At 45.9% G+C, this 20,754-nt stretch overlaps 1 protein-coding gene across 2 annotated transcripts in view; it reads right to left on the reverse strand.

Annotated features, from left to right (window-relative positions):
- UBE4B (ubiquitination factor E4B) overlaps window positions 1–20,754 on the reverse strand; it is a 2,401,822-nt gene that overhangs the window by 257,920 nt on the left and 2,123,148 nt on the right. The gene's annotated exons all lie outside the window — the stretch shown is intronic.

Genomic DNA, 20,754 nt, shown 5'->3' on the forward strand with positions numbered 1-20,754 from the left:
AGATTTCTCTGCCGGGGTTCAAGCTAGTAGAAGATCCTATGAAACGGTAAAAAGACTCCTCAGAGAACGCCAGGTTCCATATGCCTTGTTATTTCCGGTCAAGATGAGGATCCAGCACGCAGGAAGGGCGCATTTCTTCGAGTCCCCGGGCCGAGGCCACACAGTACATTGAGACTTCTATACCCCTTCCTCCCCGAGGGGGCAGACCGGCTCAAAATAACAGGCCAAGGCCGGAGGATTATTACACACTCGAAGCTCGAAGATCTGCGAGGCCGCTGTGCCACCGTGAATGCACATTTAAGAAGTAGAGGCCTGGGTGGCTCCACCTCAAGATACTGCTGGAGTGCTGGGGCCGAATCAGCGGCCATGGAAGCAACATGCTCAACCCGGGAAAGCTCCATAAGTTAATGGGAATACATCATCAAGTTGGGGGGGATGATGTGGGTGGGGAGAGGGAATGGGAGTTGGGGACCCTGTGGCAGTTCGGTCCAACCATGAGACAGTGGAACGAATTGTCTCCACCACAGGGCACTGTGTTCATCTGAACTGTTTATGAAGGTTGAGTGTTGGGTTATTGTTAAAAACGTGGTTACGTTGAGCCTGGTGCTGACCGGGTTGTGCAGAAACTATTACCCTGATGTGTGGGGTGGAGTCATGATCTCTTTTCCCGAGTCATGGGCGATGGGCTAAAGATTAAACTGTTGACATGGAATGTACGGGGATTGAACAACCAGTTGAGGTCAGAAAAGTTGGAAACTATATCACGAGGCATGGCCCAACATCCTAATGCTACAAGAAACTCATGCAACTGGTACTAGCAATTTACAAATCCTACCCAAATGGGGGAAGTTAAGATTCCACACTAACTACTCTTCACAATCCAGAGGGGTTATCACAATCATACATCCAAGCTTGGGATTCGGGTTGGAAGGTCATAGGGTTGATCAAGCGGGTAGATATGTTATAGTTTGGGGAAAAGTGGCGGACCAGCTACTGCTTTTGGTTAACACATATGGGCCCAACATAGATGACCCTGCTTTCTATATGGATATTTATCAGGTAGTTACCTCGCTGGATATTGTCAAGGTGATTTTGGGGGGTGACTTTAATGCTGTCCTAGATCCGGTATTTGATAGGTCCTCGAAAGTCATCAGACCCCCTAGCAAAACAGCCCTAGCGCTGAATCACATCCTGTCGCAACTTTTATTGGTGGATGCCTGGCAGGAAACACACCCAGGCGGCAGGGAGCACACATATTACTCGTCAGTTCACGACTCTGAGTCCAGGATTGACTATTGGCTAATATCCACGGCCATGAACGCAGCGTTGAAAATGTGCGAGATCCTTCCCCGCACCCTTTCCGACCACTCCCCAGTGTCACTGGAGTTGGCGCTCCAGGATGGTCCCAGCCCTTTAAAAAGGTGGAGAATGCTGGGTGAGATACTGGGTGACCCGGGGGTGGCGGAACCCCTCCATACTGAAATAGAAGAATTTTTCACCAACAATATGGGATCAGTGGAGAGTTGCTCCACAGTGTGGGAAGCCTTCAAAGTATGGGTCAGAGGGATCCTGATGTCCAAGTCGGTGGGTATGTTAAAAGGGGTCCGAGCTGAATTAAGGATTATAGAAAACAAGCTAGATACATTGGAAAACACCTTTACCCGTACACAGAATAGTGCAATGCTGGCAGACATCCACACTAATCTCCAGGAATTTGACAAACTGGCCATCAAAGAAGTACGCTATATGGCAGCCCCTAGGCAGGCGCGCAGTTACGGGGAGGGTAATAAGGCGGGGAGAACATTGTCCAATTTGCTTCAATACGATAAACAGCCCCATCAGATTACTAGTATACAACCGCCACGAGGGGAGGTACTCCTGAAAGACAAAGATATAAATGGGGAATTTGCAGAATTTTATAAAAATCTGTATGCAAACAAGGATAAAAAGCCACTAATAGAAATCGAATCGTATCTCGAGGCTCTCTCCCTCCCAACACTTCCCGAGGAGGAACGGTTGGCAATGGATCAGCCAGTAACAACAGATGAAATAACGGAGGCAATCAAGGCTCTTTCATCGGGCAAGGCGCCGGGTTCAGATGGGTTGAGGGCTGAATTTTATAAAGAGTTCCATGCGGAACTGGCTCCGATATTATTGCAAGTATGGGAAGAATCCCTAGAAAGCGGCATACTACCTCCCACTATGAGAGAAGCAATTATCACTGTGCTTCCCAAGCCACGTCGACCACCACAGGACGTCTCCTCCTATAGGCCCCTTTCCCTCATAAATACTGACGCCAAGATCTTCGCGAAAGTTCTGGCCAACCGTCTTTTGCCTGTGGTTCCTACACTAGTACACCCCATCAGAACGGGTTTATTCCCACAAGATCTGCGGCCCTTAATCTTCGTAGGCTTTTCGGCATAATGGCACAGATAGACCCGGGCAGAAGCACGGCGGCCGTCTCCCTGGATGCCGAGAAGGCCTTCGACTCGGTGTCGTGGGTGTATCTCCTCGCTGTGCTAAAGGCATTCGGGATGGGCCCCTACTTTATTAGATACGTTAAACTACTATATACGGATCCAGGGGCACGGGTTCCGACTAATAGATCCATATCCGAATTCTTCCTGTTGGGTAGGGGCACGAGGTAGGGCTGCCCATTCTCGCCCCTATTATTTGCATTAACTATAGAACCTATGGCTGCCGCTGTTCGGCTGTGTCATTCAGACAAGAGGATTAGCATGAAAGGGTGTACTCAGCTGGTATCGTTGTACGCCGACGATACGCTGTTGTATGTCCGGCAACCAGAGATAAACCTGGCACCCATCATGGCTGAAATACAGGAGTTTGCAGAGTATTCAGGGTACACTGTCAATATGTCCAAATCAGAAATATTTCCGCTTACACCTAGTACCAAATGTCCCGGCAATACACAAGGACTTCTATGGTCGGAACATCACATTAGATACCTGGGAATCATTGTGCCCAGAGAAAAGAGCACACTATATATAGACAATTATGAAAACGCATTACAAATGATAAATACGAAATTACAGATGTGGGGACACCTACCGATCTCACTTAATGGCAGGGTGGCCATCCTCAAAATGGTCATTTTACCTAAGCTTCTCTACCTCTTCGTTACCATTCCCTTATGGCCTGGAAGAGCCTTTTTCACGAAACTGCGATCCATGGCGGTGTCATTCCTATGGAACGGGAAGACGGCAAGGATAGGGTGGGAAAAGATGACGGAGCCATATGCTACAGGTGGACTGGCCACCCCAGATTTTGAGCTCTACTATTACGTCTCTCAAGCCCAATTCGCAAAGTACTGGTATAATGTTTCTCCCAGAGCACCTCACACATGGATAGAAGAATACACTACGCACCCCACAAACATACAATCAGTCGCCTTCGATTCACAATACAGGGATACCTGTGACTACAACCCTGTTAGTTGCACTGTCAGGGCATGGGAGGCCATTTACAGGAAACTTAAACTTGAGACCCCCTACAACCAAGAAGTTCCCCTTTGGAATGTCCTGGGCATTTTGCCCACCCATGACAGCAGTATACAGGAATCCTGGGATCCAGATCAAGAGATGAAACTGGGCTATATGTTCATTAACGGGAGGTTTGCAGCCTTGGAGGAGCTGGTGCGGGCATTGGGAGGTGGGCCGCTAAAAACACTACCGCATGAGAGCTGTGTTTCAAAAGAGAAGGCTGCTCTTCCCAGATGAACTCCCCCCACACCTGTGCACACAGTTGATAACTGCTGAGGGAGGCCTGGGGATCTGCTCATACCCCTACGGTAAATCGTATAAAAGAAAAGTGGGAAAGGGACCTACAGATATTGATAGAAGATGGGAAATGGGCCAGGTACTGCTCTCTTACCAAGGACATTTCGCTCAAGGCTGGGCTACGACTAATTCAATTTAAAATCCTAAATAGGTTGCACTACACACCGGCAAAAATTGCTAAATTTGCAGCAGAAAGCCCAGATGCCTGCCCCAAGTGCAATTCGCCCCATGCCGGAGCCCTACATATGTACTGGGAGTGCCCAGTGGTGGCTGCATTTTGGAGTGATGTAGCAGCTATGCTAGAAGAGATAACACCGATCCCTCCCGGAGGTGACTCTACAAAAATATCTGTTTGGTGATATTGGCAAGTGCTCGGAGAAGGTTAGAAGACTCTTAAATGTTTCATGTGCGGTGGCCAAAAAATGCATATTGCTGAAATGGAAAGGTAAGGGTCCACCTAGCATGGAACAATTTCTCTGAGAATTAACATATGTAAATGAAGCGGAGGAACAATATGTATTGACACAACCGGCAAAATGCAGACCAAAAGACATATGGGGCCGGTTCAGGGGATATTTATGCAACATGATTTCAGATGATGAAGAATCTCTGTAATATTTACTGTATGTATGAAACACACAATGCAAATTGTTGAATTGTTGTTGTGCGGGTTGGAACGGCATCATAGTTCTCACTGTGACCACAAATAAAAAGTTACAAAAATAAAAATACACATTAAGGGAATATAACAATACTGTGCTATCTAATTCAATTTCCAGATGAAAAGGTTTGTATGACATTTTTATGGTTTCATTTTAACTTATGTACGCTGAATCTCATGGTACCTGGAAGAGGCTTCCACGGCAGTGGTGGAATGTGTTGCCTTTGTAAAATACTAGTCAAACTGGAAAACTGGAAGCATCTCCTATTGTAGTGTGAAGAAACCCATTTTATTAGATGTCGCCGGTTGGAAGGGTTTGTTTGACACATGTATCAGTGAAATATTGTGGAGATGCCTCCTGGCTGGCAACCAAAAGTCGCTTATTTTAGCAATTGTGAGGGTTATTAAAACAATATAAAATATGTTAGATTAATCTTTTATATTCGGGTTTTAGCCAAAGGAAAGTTTTGTATTAGATTACATGTATTTTATGAATTGTATCTGAATCAATTGAATATATCTAATGTGGTTTTACAGATTTTAATGTGATACTTTTATAACTTTTGTACTAAATGTGTATGGTTTTGTAAACCGAAACAATAAAAAAATTAATAAAACAGGAAAAAAAACGCTAGGAAAAGGCAGTAAAAACATCTTCAGCAGGTCGACACCCCTGCTTCCTCCAAGTAGCAGCATGAAAGAGTAAAGGAAGTAAGTAGGGACCAGGTATGGGCTTAAGTACCACTGCAAAAAGGAGCTCGCCAAAGGCGAAGCCAACAATGACTAGAGAGTGCAGGGGGCAAAAGTTCAGATGTCCAATAATACTGGTTGGTCAGTAGGACTGCCACTCACCCAAGACACCCACCTCCACTCCCCCAGGAAGTGAGAGGGAGAGTTCAGGGACCTACATTGGTGTAAAAAGTGCGACAAGTGTTTCGGTGTGGGAGCCTTTTTGACTGATTGCTACAGCATTCTACAGCGTTGCCTACTATCTGGCCTGGCCCTTTAAGGACGTGGATGTGCGCTTATAAAATCTTGCTTCCTGGCGAAAGCGAAGCAGAAGCGTGGCAAGTGTTTCAGTGTTCAAGTATTCCGGGAAAAGGGCACAGTTCAGTGCTGCGAATCTCCTGCTGATCTAAAACTACTATCTCGTGAGCGCCTTGCCAGTCTTCAACGCTGTTGCACAAGGTAATAGATAGTATTTTTCAAAATTGAACTTTATTGTCATTTCAGAAAGTACATTGTCAACAATGAACACAATTCCCCTTGAACCCACCCTGCCCACACATCCCTAACCTACCACCTACCCCTACCACTCCCTCACCCCCACACTTACCTCACCCCCTCATGCAGCAGATGGTGTACATTTCATCTACCCACGTGCCTTTAACTCCTACTTCCCTTGGTGCTCAGCATGTCTGCCAGTTCACAGGGATCACTTCCCAGCAGCAGCACCCAGGGCTGTCCCCTTCATGTGGCCTTCCTGTGCTCCAGCTGAGGCTTACCTCCCTACCCCCACCCGGCCCTACCATCCTCACTCCATTGAGGCAGCTCCCCTTAACAGCGTTCACTGTTCATACTGGCTTTCGATATTGGACTGGGATTCGTCCAACAAATGCATCAAACTCCATATCGTATATAGCACACACCTTCCCCACCCATTCCTTTTCCGCCGGCAGGTGTAAGCTTTTCCACACCTGGGCCAGGCAGCATCTAGCTGCTACCAATATTACCTGCACCATGTGCCCATATCCCGGCTCTTCTTCCTCTTCCCCCGTTGAACCCCGAAAAGGACGAACCATGGCGAGAACGCCCGGTGTATCCCGTCCACTCCTTAAACCAGGACAAAACATCTCTCCAGTAGGCTTGGGCCTTTTGACAACCCCACCACATATAGCCATAGTGCCCTCTTGCCCGGATACACTTCCAGCACCGTGGGTCTTGCCCCCTCCCTATCTTTGCCAGCACCACCATGGGGTAGTGCCATCTATGCAGTAGCTTCAGGGATTGATGCCTATATTGGAGGGAGGCCGTAGCACGAGAGTGGCTTTCCTACAAATCAAGACCCATAGAGCGGTGTCAATGTGCTTCCCAAAGTCTTCCCCCCACCTAGTTCTAACTGCGAGTGGATCCCTGGATTTCGACAGCGGAATTGTCCTATATAGTCGTGCGACTGGCCCCTTTCCATCACCAGGAGCTGCTCAAAATCTGTCAACCCCCTTCTCAGGTTCTCCCCCCTGGTACTCCTGTCAACACCCCTTTGAGCTGGAGATACCAGAATACCTAGAGTTTCCCCATCCTCAGACACTCCTCCAACCTTTCCAGCGTGATAAAGACCCCCACCTTCCCCCATTTGACTAGCCTGGCTCAACCCTGCCAGGGCTCCTCGATCTCGTCCCTCAGATGTGGGGCCCAAATACAGTTTAGGGGGGAAGGCCACGTGGTTAGCCATCTATTCTCCCACCTCCCTCCATAGGCTCCACAAGACTTCAAGGATAGGGTGGCACAAAACTCTCCTCGGGATGCAAGACCTTGGCACCCAGAGACATTCCCCCATGGAGACTGGGGTCAGAACTGCATTGTCCAGCGGCACCCATTGCTTGTCAGTGTGTGGGTACATGTGATCCATCCGGTACAAGGAGCTGGGCAAGGTACAAGGAGCTGGGCAAGGCCTATAATAGGAGCTGGGCAAGGCCCATAATAGGTGTAAAGATCCGGGAAACCCCCCACCTCTTCATTCGGGAGTATCGATGTCGCATAGGCAATCCTGTGTTTGGCCCCCACCCAGAGAAATGTTATTAGGGCTGCTTTCACAGCAACGAAAGATTTGGGAACATTCACTGGGAGCATTTGAAATAGGAATAGGAACTTGGGCAGTATCACCATTTTAATGCAATGTAATCGTGCCATCCATGTAAGTTTTAGTCTAGCCCACCTTTCCATGTCTTTCCGCACCGCCGCCCATAGCGGAAGAAGATTCCTGGGGAGGAGCTCTGCATAGTGACAGGACAACTGAACCTCTAGGTATCTAAAGAAGTTGTCTTGTATCTGGAATGGCAACCCCCTCACATAATTCCTCTCCACTCCCGGCAACTATCCGACCACGTAAGCCAGTGATTTCCATAGATTTACCTTGAAGGAGAGCTCCCTGTACCTTGCCAACCCCTCCAGTATGCAGGCGACCGATCAGGTTGGGTTGGTTATATAGAGCAGGGCCAAGGTAATAGATTTTAAAGCTTTTGACAAGGTCACTAGTCATTATCAAGCACATGGTCACACAACCAGTGTTTACGGCTGTTTAACATGCTCATTCTGTTTACACACTTAGGAGGCATTGCATTTCAGCGACGCTCCCAAACAGCTCTTTGAAACTTTCAAAGCCTATTGTTTGTTTTTGGTCGACTACACCAAGCTGCCATGACTTTAGTATAATCGTGCAATGGTCGCTACCACTGCAGAGTAAGTGCAATATTTTATTCAGCCGTTTTGGGGAAGTTGTGGGACTGTGGTTTGGCGTTTAATTCCACAGCCCCCTTCCTTGTTTACGATACTTGCTGACCACTGTATCGAGTTGACTTCCATCTCTGGCAATATGACTAAAATAAGCTGACAAGTCTTCAGTATAATTGTGCAAAAGCTCATGTTAAAGTGGAATAAGAACAATGTGTCGATTAGCAGCTTTAGGGAAGTTGTGGGAGTGTGGTTTGGAGGGCAATTCCATAGCCCACTTCCTGCCCTTCAACACGTGCAGCGGCTTTTATTGAGCAAGTTCTATTCTCTTTTTAACTTGCATTTGACGTGCCACCTTTTCTTTCTCCTTAAAACGGGGTGAGCCCTTATAGCAATGCCAGGCAAGTTAAGGTCTAAAGCAAATAATTATAATTTGCAGAACAATGCTCCTTATAAAAAAGATCAAGCTTCCTCTGCTATTCGCTCCCGTGCCAAGGGTCATAAATCCAACCACCAGGTGACTAGCTCCCAGTGGAAAACTTTACCTACAAACAGGGCTGCTGGCACCCTTATATTCTTTTTTCCTGTGGAATCAGTGACTCAACCCATAGTAATTCCCAAGCATAGTGGCACGAATCCACCACAAAAATAATGTGTTGAGAGTAACAATTTTGCAGACATTACCGATCCCTCGCTTGTGGCCATTGTTAACAATAATTCTTTATTGGCCTTATGTTACACTCTCCGTGACACTCTCGCAACAGATAAACAATCGGGATCTGATGTGCTTGAAGGAACTAGAACTAGCATGCGAAGTGTGATTGATAATGTAGTTTCTGATGCTGCATTCATACCACCAACAGATGCTAATGGGGCACAAAGACTGTTACACCTAATCTGTGCCCTGCAAGTGAGGATTCTAGTATGTTAAAAACAGTTCCTGATGTGGTGACATCAGATGATGACGTGCAAGTGTTACAGTTTGCTATGAAAATGTTGCTGCGTTTAAGTGGGAAAATACTGGATGAGGTTGCGAGAGCATTGAATATTAAACAAAAATCGAACTCTGAGGTCAGAGATAAAGATTTGGACGATCTCATTGCTGCTACTGAAACACAAGCATATAGTTTGGCATAACAGCAGTGACATTCATCCATCTTGGCGTCAAGATCGGAGAATGAAAGCCTAGTAAGTCTTGTACATGTGGAACACGACGATGTAGTCGGTGAAACATCTACCATATTCCTAACCAGGAAACAACGAAGACTAAAGAAACACCAAAACCGTCAATACATTCTCACTCCCAGATCAAGAAATAACGGCTTGTCAATATAGCAGGACCTAGTCCTTGTAAGAAGAAGAATAATAAGGCAAGTAGAAAGAAGAAAAATAATATAAGATCTAAAGGTATTCTAACAAGTTGGCTGATAAGTGATAGAAGTCAAAATGAGTCTGTGGGGAACTTACCAGCAGTAATTAGTGAACAACTTGATTCCGATTCTATGGCTAATACCGTACAAGTACGTTTGATAGAGCCCTTGATACCAACTAAAACTGGTGAGTCGTTGTCAATTAGACCCTCCACCATAATAAGAAAAAACAAAGATGAAATAGCTGAGATGATGGCAAGTAACAGCGACCCAGTGTTCACTATTAAACACATATCACAAGGCGTAACTAAATGTAAGCCTAATATTAACAGATCAGACTTTTTAAACCAAACTAGAGGATTCTACCTTCGAGAATTTTGGACACGAGAGACTTTGATTTTATTGAACTGATTAAAAATACTCAGTATCAATTTAGTCGAATTGTTTGCTCTACGATTGAAACTGCTAACTTGGTGAGATCATATGAAAACAGAGATTGCAAACTTGGATAGGAGTTAGATGCAGTATTGGAAATTGTAGCCCCCCCCCCCCCCCTTTTCTGCCCTGGCCCAGGTCATGGGGGAACCTGTGGGAGACTCTGAAACCTGCTGGTAATAAAATAAATAAGAGTAACTTTAACACCCTATAAGAAAACTTTCTGGTAGTTTTGACTTGGTTGATTCACAACAGTGATCAAAGGGATGTGCCTAAAAAATTAAATTGGACGATAAACTCATGGAATACTTGTGGGTTTACCCATTTGTTGGACAAAGAAGGCTTGTTAAAACTGTTGCTTCAGAATGATAATAAAATAATAATAATTAGGCATTTATATAGCGCTACGAACCCTCAGGTATCTGAGCGCTGCTTATTATTACCCACGGTGTGTGGTGCTCGATGTGTGGTGCTCATTTATCGACCTCGGAAGGATGAAAGGCTGAGTTTGGCCCTGCCGGGATTTGAACCTGCGTTAACAGGCTCTGCACGGATGCCAAAGCGAGTGCTCTACTCGCTGTGCCACTTGACCGGCTAATGTATTCCTTTTACAGGAGCTGGCTGCTCTCCGAGGTTAACATAGAAGGATATCAAATTTTTCAAGTTATAGCTAAAAGGGATCCAGAAGCCGCTCCAATGGGGGACTTATTATTGGCGTGAAAAACTGCATAAATGCTACAAGAATTATGCCTAGAAGAGAAAATCCTTTTATGTTAGATGTGAGAGTATGCCTCCTGAATAGTAATTTGAATGTTACTATAATGAACATCTATGATCCACCGGGCCTCCAATGTAGTGACTTTATTTTGGAATCTGTTGTGGAAGCAATTTGCAAAGTTGACGCCTTGAGGGCTCAGGCAGTAATAATTAATAGGTTGAGATTTTAATGCTCGGTGGTGCTGCAAATATGAAATACTTGAAACTGATTATATATATAAATTGTACTCCTGAAATGGCTTCTAACATCGTCACACAGAAGGGTAATGCATGGACTGAGACGCTGCTTAAATGGAATAGTTTTATGCTTAATGGCCGAGTGATTGGTGATAGGCCTGGTAAATGCACTTGAAAAAAATGGCTCTCAAGCTTCTACATTGGATTTTTTTTTGTCTGTAACAAATCTTCTGTACCTTACGTTATGAAGCTAGATGTGAATGTAAACAAATTCAGCGACCATACCATTCTCACTCTTACGCATGGCGGGCTGGAACTCGCAGAGTGATCAAAGCTTGGTTGGTGATCTTGTAATCAATCCTGGGGGAAATAGAATAACCTGGACGCAGAAAGATTTAGAGAAAGCGAGCAGGTGTGTCATTTTAAATTCGGCATCCCTGTTGGATCAAGTAGTATGCTTAGATGTTGATGGAATAGAGGCTTGGGTAAGAGGAAATATGATCAAGCGGACCACCCCGAAAGGGTACTATCCACTCTGGTCTAACCCTAGTGGTAAGCTACACTACGATAAAACCGTACAGGACGCAAAAAGGGCCATGAGAAGTGAGCTTCCACGTATTAAGAAAATGGCCCACTCACCACGTGATGCATTACAAGAATCCAGTCAAGTAGAAAATAGGTATAGGAGATGGGTTAAGGGATGGCTCTTCTCTCATAGAAATGCTCATTGGCAGTATTTAATTTCGGTAATCAAAACTAAAGACACAAGAAAAATGTGGAAATTATTTTGGTCATTTAATTCCCCTAAAGGTAAACAAGTTACCTTTGGCATTGGCATGTGGCAACCACCTTTGTGGTTATTGCATTGGGGAATATGTCTGGGTACATTACATCAGCGATACATTTAAGGCACCTAAAGATCTCTCAGTGGAAGAAAACCACCCTAGGGAAAGATTCAACCTAGTGATACCTAGTCTTCGATCAGGGGTTATTGAAGCAAACATTCACAGACTCAAAGAATCCAGATCTACGGGCCCTAATGGTATTTCTAATACTGTCCTGAAGAGTTGCCCTGACTTCTGGGCAGAATTGTTATAATTAGTCCATACTAAGGTCTGTGAAGAGGCGACTATACCTTCCCCCTGGCTTAGTTATATTTTGGTTCCCATTTACAAGAAGGGTAAGAGATCTTTACCCGGGAAATTCAGGCTCCTTGCGATGCTTGATGTCTCAGAGTTCTTTTTTGCTTTATTTGTTTTGGATGGTCTGGAGAAGTGGGTACGATCCATAATTGGGTTGGGTTGGCCTCAGCCCCGTACCTATTACGACAGTAAGAAGTCTGGGCATCAAAATCATGTCTTTAGGATCTAGATCTGCCCAGGTCTCGGCCATCTGTCAAACTGGGTTTGCTAAACTTAAAACATTCACATGAATCAAGATCTAAAATTGTCGCTGCTTCCATTATGGGGTCCATTGACTATTGTAATGGAATCTATTTAGACCAGCCCAAATTTCTGATTCAGCGGCTACAAACTCTACAGAATTCAGCAGCTCGTCTGACCTTGAAGGTACCTAGACTGGCTCATCCTCAGGTACTCCTGCATCAGCTTCATTGGCTTCCTGTACAAAGCCACATTAAATGTAAGGTTCTTTGCCTAGTGTATCGAGCAACTCCTAAAGAGGGAGCGGAATTTCTACAATCCAAGTTGATTATGTATCAGCCTTGCCGGGCCCTCCGGTCGGCTAGCCTCTCCTTGCTCTGCATCCCATGAATCCATCTAGCACGGGCTGGGGGAAGTTTGTTTTATGTGCTTGATCCTACCTTATGGAACGCTCTCCCGGTTGCGATCAGGCCTATTCCCCACTTTCTCTCCTTTCGCAAGCAATTGAAGACTTTTTTGTTTTACTACTCGTGCTGGCTCTTTCCTCTTGCTTCCCACACAGCGCCTGGATGCCCTTACCGGTCTTTGTTTGATCTTTATTAAATATCCGTACAATACAATACAATATATTTCAAATGGGATTTAGGAGAGGTTCAAGTACGACCCATTGTGTGTGTCACGGAATTCCCCCTTTCTCACCTGGGAGCGATCCTTGCAGGATTTCTTGTGCGGTGTCTTCTTACGCACGGATCTGGTCTTGTATAAGCCCGCGCGAGCCTCTTCTGGCTCCAGCGTGCGTTCAAAGCTCCAGGATTCAGACACTCCGGGATCCAGGAGCGAAGAAGGTAAGCACACAGCAAACGAGTCCGGGAAACAAGGAGGAAGGAAGAGGGTAATGGGAATGGAATTAGGAGGTCCAGGAACAAGGACAACAGAGTAGCGAACTACGGAGCACACGTCTAGTCGCTGCTTGCAGTAGCATTGAGACGCGCGGGCACGCGGGGGTGCAGCCTATTTGTAAACACGCTACATATACATTTTATAATAATAATAATGCACAAGAGGACAACTGCCCAGGTTAGGATGGCTAGTAGAGGTGCAATTACTCAGCCTATCAAAATTGGGAGAGGTGTGAAACAGGCCATATATTGGCTCCCCTACTCATATAGGGGAGCCCTCTGTGACCACACTTTTTCTGGCCTCAAAAGATCCCTGCTTGAATTGCAAAACTATGCAGAGTGCTATGGATTCAAAATAAACTATGAAAAGACGAAGTTAATGCACTTTGCACATAAACAGACCTCCAACCCTAGGATGGAAGTGGCAGGGAATAATATTGGGTATGTTGATTGCTTTAAATATCTGGGCCTGGAACTAACATTGAGAGGCAATTGTTTGGCATTAATTGCTGGGAAAAAGCGGAAAGCTATAGCCTTGACGCATATGATATCTAACTGCATTAGAGAAGTATCTGGATATATTATGTGGTATTTTGACTCTATACATAAACAAAGATTTTGCGTGTCCATTCTATATGGGTTGGCGGCGCTATGTATGGATGATTTATCATGGCTGAAAACTATTGAGGGCAAATGTTGGAGTACAATTCTAGAATTAGGCCCTAGTGTCCTGATTTAAATAATTAGATTGGAATTGGGCCTTACATCGCTGAAAAGGCACTGCCTATTGTATTTAAAATCTAGATCAGGCCCGATCAGCCCGTTACTACAATTGCTGGGAGAGGGAAATTATGCTAATGTATCCAGCAGATTTGCTTCCCTAGCAAATAAGAGCTTTGAAATAAGAGATTGGTGTCCAGACGGCGATGAAGATGATCATGTGTTAAGGAAGAGCTTTGCATCAAAACTGGAGTGATGGGATTGGTCTGCTAATTATAATCATCTGACCACACTAAGTAGCTATAACGCAGTGATGGGGAGGGAACCTTGTGCATACATTTAAAGAACCACAACATTATTTGAAAGTATGCCTATATGCCACGTTACGCAGATTTCGCCTTTTGCTTAGAGTGAACAAACTACCAGTTCTGGCATCCATTAGCCCTGAAGGTAACCTTGCTAGAGAAGATAGGTCTCTGTAGTATTGAGGGAAAAATGGAAACAGCAGGCCATGTTCTCACAGAATGCAAGCATGGCTCCCTTTATCAGAGATTATTAGGATTTTTTGTTATGAAACTTGACAGCATTAAAAGCGATTCATTTAGCACTTTACCATGTGTGGATTGGTGTGATGACCTCAGGGAAAGAGTTAATATAGATAAGAATTCTGGAAAATCAACTATTTTCTAGTGATATTATCTTTTTAGTGATTTGATGTTCTTACCTGATTTTTATATATGAAATTAATGTGATATTAGATTGTTTTATGGTGATGGGAAAGGTGAACAAGTTACTTCTTACCTGGTAACGTTCTTTCGATTGGATGTTCCTCCAATGTATGCCTCATCTTAGATGTATTCCATCCAGCTTTGCTGCTCTTCGGAAATTTTTTCGGCAGAGGGCGCCGTGCGTCGATGTCGTCGAGTCGATGGTCCCTCGAAGGCCTCCGTCGAGGGTGACATCATCGGGTGTATAAGTAGCACGCACGGCGCCTGTTGGCCTCAGTTCTGTTTTTCCTCTCTTTTGTATCTGTGATCTTGTACTGTTTTTGTAGATTGTGCTGGCAGACAGGTATCAGCCTTGCGAGATCTGAGATGGCAATAACCCGGAAAAAATCTACAGAGGGGTAGGTTGGGAGGGCAATGAGGAATATTCCTCATCTTAGATAGGCTCCCAAAGCAGTATTTTGCATAGTTCCTCTGGAGGAGGGGTCAGATTTTTTTAAAAAAAATTTAAATGCCTTTAGATGGCAGAATAAAGCACTGCTTTTCCAAAAGTTAACTCCCTAAACTGGGAAGCATCCAGGTTATAGAATTTTGAGAAGGTGTGAAGCGAAGACCAAGTTGCTGCTTCGCAAATGGACCTTATAGGGACACCTCTTTGAAGGGCCGTGGAAGAGGCTATGCCTCTGATGGAATGAGCTCTTAACCCTTCTGGTGGGTCTTTCTGTGCTAGTCTGTAGCATTCTGAAATGCAAAGCACGATCCAGCGTGAAATTGTTTGTTTTGTTACTGATTGACCCAGTTTTCTTCCAGTGTAGCCTATAAACAACTGGTTGTCCACTCTAAGTCTAGAAAGCCTAGAGATGTAAAAGCTTAAAGCTCTTTCAGGGTCCAGTCTGTGTAGTCTTTCTTCCTCCTTAGAAGGATGAGGTGGAGGATAGAATGAGGGTAAAACAATTTTCTGATTTAAATGAAAATCAGATATTACCTTTGGTAAAAATGATGGTTTAACCCTCAACACAACTCTGTCCTTATGGAACACAGTATAGGGTGGCCCAGAAGATAGTGCCTGCAATTCGCTCACTCTGCTTGCTGATGTTAGAGCAACTAAAAAGGCTGTTTTCCATGTTAATAATCTTAATGGACACATGTGCATAGGCTCAAAAGGGGCACACATTAAGAATTTTAATACCACATTTAGATCCCAAATCGGTACTTGAAAAGGGTGAGGAGGAAACACATTAGTGAGATCTTTTATGAATTGTGTTATCAAAGGAATTTTGAAGTAGGAGCATTCTTCCGATGAGCGCTTGAAGATGGAAAGCGCCGCAAGGTAACCTTTTATTGTTCCGATATTCAGACCTCTATGTGCTAGGGTCAGAAGGAAAGATAATACTTCCGGAATAGAACACAGAAAAGGATTGACATTCTTTTCTCTGCACCAGTTGCAAAACTTTTTCCAATGGCAACAGTATAGAGACTTTGTTGCTGGCCTTCTTGCCGAAAGCAACACCTCCATAGCGTCATCTGGAAGGTTCCAATCCCTGTATCTCAGCCTTTCAGATACCAACCATGAAGGTTGAGCGTTTTGACCTGTGGATGGAGAACCTGACTTTCCATTTGAGAGAGAAGGTTCTCTCTCTGAGGAAGACGTACTGGAGGATAGATGGACATGTCTAGAAGGTCCGGGTACCACGTTCTCCTGGCCCAATCCGGGGCAATTAGGATCATGCGGCTCCGAAACCTTCTCAGCCTCCCGATGACGTGAGGAATGACGGGAATCGGAGGGAACGCGTACAATAGTGGGAAATTCCACTCCACCACGAACGGGTCCCCCAGGGCTCCTCTCGGAGGAAATTCCCTTGAGCAATACCTTTCGCATTTTCGGTTGATCCCAGTTGCAAACAGCTCTACTTGAGGGGTTCCCCAAAGGGCAAAGATCTCTTGAATGACTTCCTGAGCCAGTTCCCATTCGTGGGATACCTTGCTCTGCCTGCTCAGAGCATCTGCCGTCATATTCTCTTCCCCGGCTAGATGAATTGCTGTTAAAGAGATTCCCTCCTGAATCGCCCAATACCAGAGCTGCATTGCCTCTCTGCACAGGGGTAGTGACCCCACGCCTCCTCTTTTGTTTAGGTAGTGCATGGCCACTGTGTTGTCCGTCATTATCAGGACATTCTTTCCCCTGACAGATGGCAGGAAGGCCTTCAGCACTAGTCTGATTGCCCTCAGCTCTAAAAGGTTGATATGTAGTTTGGACTCCGATAGAGACCAACGACCGCCGATTGTCAAATCGTTGGCATGAGCTCCTGACCCCAGGAGTGAGGCGTCTGTAACTACTGTGATCTCCAGCCATGGTTGCCAAAAGGGTTCTCCTTTTAGAATGTTCTCTGTACAGGTCCACCATAAAAGGTCTTGTCTGACCTTGTTCAGAATCTGAAGAAGATCTGTCATTTGACCCAAGAACTGGGACCACTGAGTCTTTAGGGCCCATTGAAGGGATCTCATCCTCAAGCGTGCCTCTGGCACCAGAAAAATGCAGGATGCCATGAGGCCGAGCAACCTTAAAAAGTCGTAAGCCTGGAGATTTTGGGCATTTTGGAATTTGGAAACCATCTGAAGAATGTCTTGAGCCCTCGACTTGGGAGGCGAGCTCTTTCCCAAGGATGTGTCTAATACAGCTCCTATGTACTGAAGCTGTTGGGAAGATGTCATCTGTGACTTCTTCAAATTGAGGGAGAAGCCCAGTTTGTGGAGGAAGTGGCAGGTGACTTTCAGATGATCCAGTGCTTGCTCGGCAGAGCGCGCTCTGATCAACCAATCGTCCAGGTAGGGGTAGACATGAATCCCCCCTCTCCTGAGGTGGGCTGCCACCACTACCATTAACTTGGTGAAGACCCTTGGGGCGGGGGTCAACCCGAATGGCAGGACTCGAAACTGATAGTGTGAGTCGCCAACTACGAACCTCAGGTATTTTCTGTGTGAGATGAATCAGCACATGAAAATAAGCATCCTGGAGGTCCAATGACACCAACCAGTCCTGAAGGATCTGAGAAAGGGTAACCATCTTGAACTTGTCCTTCCTTAGGAACTTGTTCAAGTTTCTTAAGTCCAAGATGGGTCTCAGTCCTCCGTCCTTTTTGTGGATAAAAAAATACGGGGAGTACCAACCCTTGTTCCTCTCCGCTGCAGGTACTGGTTCTATAGCACCTTTCTCCAGCAGGGTTAGAACTTCCGGCTGTAGGAGCGGGTTTGAAAGTTTCAACGGGTGTCTACTTGGTGGATTGCTTTGAGGTTGCTTTAGAAAAGGAAGGCAATAGCCTTGGGCTATTATTTCTAGAGCCCAAACATCTGAAGTAATGGCTCGCCATTCTTGCAGATGCTGCGACAGCCTGCCTCCTACAGGTGTTTTGTGGTGCAAGTCCTCAAAGTGGTTTTGTGGCGGATGTTGCAGCTGCTGATGGCAAAGAGGCTGCAGCTGGAGCTGGCTTAGCACGTTTTCCTCGTTCACCATGAGTGGCCTTTCTTTGGCCCCTTTGACTGGCCATTCCTCTCGTCTTCCCGTATGAGGTGTAATAACGATAGGATCGTCCCCTCCATGATTGCCCTTGCGCACGAAAAGGCTGAGGTTGCCTAATAGCAGCTCCTAAGGATTTTGCCGCTGCTTTTGAGGTCTGCAACCTCTCAAGGCTTTCGTCAGCCGTGTTGCCAAAAAGGTGAGACCTGTCGAAAGGCATGTTCAGGAGGCGGTTCTGTACGTCCGGTGCAAAACCCGACTTCCGTAACCACGCAAACCTGCGCATTACCGTGCTATTGCCCATGGACCTGCTTACACTATCCGCAGTGTCCAATCCAAATTGAAGGGATTCCTGCATGGCCTCCTTTCCATCTCTAACGATGGCTAGGAAACCTTCCCTTTCTTCCCCTTCTGGTATGTGCTCCGCCGCCATTGCAATGCACTCCCATAGAGTGTACGCAAATTTTGCCAAGGCACATGTGGAGTTGGCAGATTTTAATGCCATGCTCCCGGCTGAAAATACCTTCCGTGCCCAACCATCCACACGCTTATCATCCCTGTCTGGAGGGATAGACGGGTATGCAAGTTTGTTGGAAGCTGTGGCTGCCTGTATGACCAAACTCTCGGGAGTTGGATGTTTTGACAGATAGCCGGGGTCGCTACTGACTGGGCGGTATTTTGATGCGAGGGATTTATTTACCGGAGGAATAGAATCGGGAGTTTCCCAATTCTTGGCCACCCTGTTTTTTAAGGCTACATGAAAAGGTAGTACTGGGTCTTCAGTGGGACCATGGTCCAATATGTCTGTTAAATCGTCCTGGACGAATTGGGCTGGTGGTCTAGCCCATCCCAAGTAATCTACCACCTTGGTCATTAACTGACGGTAAGATGGACTGGCATGCTCTCCTGGATCTGGTCTACCAAAGTCATTCTCAGGAGAGGTGTCAATGCCACTTGCATTGTGCAAAGACTCCACCAAATGCCTCATTCTGCTTTCCTCTGAGATCAAGCATTCTGGGACATTTGGGGTGCCATACTCCAATCCAAAAGGTACATTTTCCTCCTCGGATCTTTCCTGTTCCTCAAAAATTGAGGTCAAGGATTTGAAAAACTCCTTTCTAGGGAGAGGCTTGAAAACCTTCTCTGGGAGAGGAGGAGGAAGAGGTGTAGTACCAGGCTCTGAAGGAATTACGTGTTTAACCTTTTCTTTCTCTTTTTCTGGCTGCCCTGGCTTGGTTGGAGCCTTTGGCGCCAAGGGTTTCGGCGTCGACGTCGATAGAGGCATCGACGGCGTCAATGACATCGTGGTTGTCAATAGGGTCTGCTTCGAGGGCGTCGAGGCGGCCTTCGACAGTTTCTCCTTCGAGGTGTGAAAGGTCTCGGACGGCGTCGGTGACCTCGAGCGGTCGACTCAACTGTTTTTCGCTTGGCGTCCTGGAAGGTTCCCTATCCTTCCTTTTACGATCACCCGGGCTCGAGGGTGCGTGAGTGTCGGAGTGATGACGCTCCCAGCCGGCTTCCGAAGAAGGCGCGGACTGAGGCTTTGCTTTCTCAAACACCTCCATCATTTCTGACCCTAAAAGCTTCCCACTCTTCGGAAGACTAATTTTTTGTGGCGCATTTCATTTTCGGAGACTCGTCTGACGACGAGGTGGAGGGAGATCTATGGCGTTGTTTCTTTGACTTTTTCGACGAAGACGACGAGCGATGAGAATCGCTTCGAGATCTGGATCTATGCCTTTTGCGTCGAGGAGATTTTCCCCATGGGGTCTCGACTCGACGCTAGAGGCTTTCCGATCCTTCCGACCTACCTGTAGCTTTCCTCTCCTTTCTCGCAAGGCCTTTCCCGTCATCGCCTGACACTTCAAACTGGCCTCCATGTCGTGGCCTTCCCCGAGACACCACAAACACTCGCGGTGTGGGTCTGTGATAGACATTATTGAGCCGCACGACTTGCATTTCTTAAAACCCGATCTCGGGGTCGTGGTCGGCGTCGATGACGAGGACATAATTACTTCTCGTAATATTATATTTCCTGACAGAACTCGAGGCGCACCGAATGTCCGAAGCAACATACTGCGGAAAAACGGAACTGAAGCCAACGGGCGCCGCGCGTGCTACTTATACACCCAATGACGTCACCCTCGACTTGACGACATCGACACACGGCGCTCTCTGCCGAAAAATTTTCCGAAGAGCAGCAAAGCTGGATGGAATACATCTAAGATGAGGAATACGTTGGAGGACACAATCCACTCGAAATATGTAATATTTATTGTGATATTTGTTATGTTATTTGTTATATGTGAAAGTTCTTATGAACTATATACTTAATAATAAAAACATAATAATAAAAAAACGGTTTAAACCAATATGGAGGCCAGCCCACATGGTCAGAACTGCCATTTAAGGCTACATTGTGATCATCCTGAGCAAAGGAAGGCCAGAAACACAAAATGGCAGAGAGCAGAATTTTAAAAATGTGTTAAAATAGCTTAGTGAAGCCAAAACAACAGTATCGCGGCCACCAAACTACTCCCTAAAATTTGCGTCACACGAGTACCCTAGGGTAAAAAGGGGAACCTTTGAGGAAACCCTTAAGTAAAAGGGTAGTAAATGGCAGGGGGATTTCAGGAGAAGTCCCTGTGACCGCCAAAAAGAAGTAGGGAAGAAAAGCAAAAAGTTGAGGGGCCCTACAAAGTGGCCCTAGAGTCCCCCAAAAGAGTAATTCTAACTTAAAACTCCTCTGTGTTGGGCTTCGCACGTTAGGACAATTTCTGTGCCATTTTACCACCATCATTCCGAATTGCTGCCTTGGCTATGCACCTAGGGTTAGGAAGCTGCCAT

This window comes from Ambystoma mexicanum, chromosome 8 (assembly GCF_040938575.1).
Source record: "Ambystoma mexicanum isolate Mex_15411 chromosome 8, UKY_AmexF1_1, whole genome shotgun sequence".
Classification (NCBI taxonomy): Eukaryota; Metazoa; Chordata; class Amphibia; order Caudata; family Ambystomatidae; genus Ambystoma; species Ambystoma mexicanum.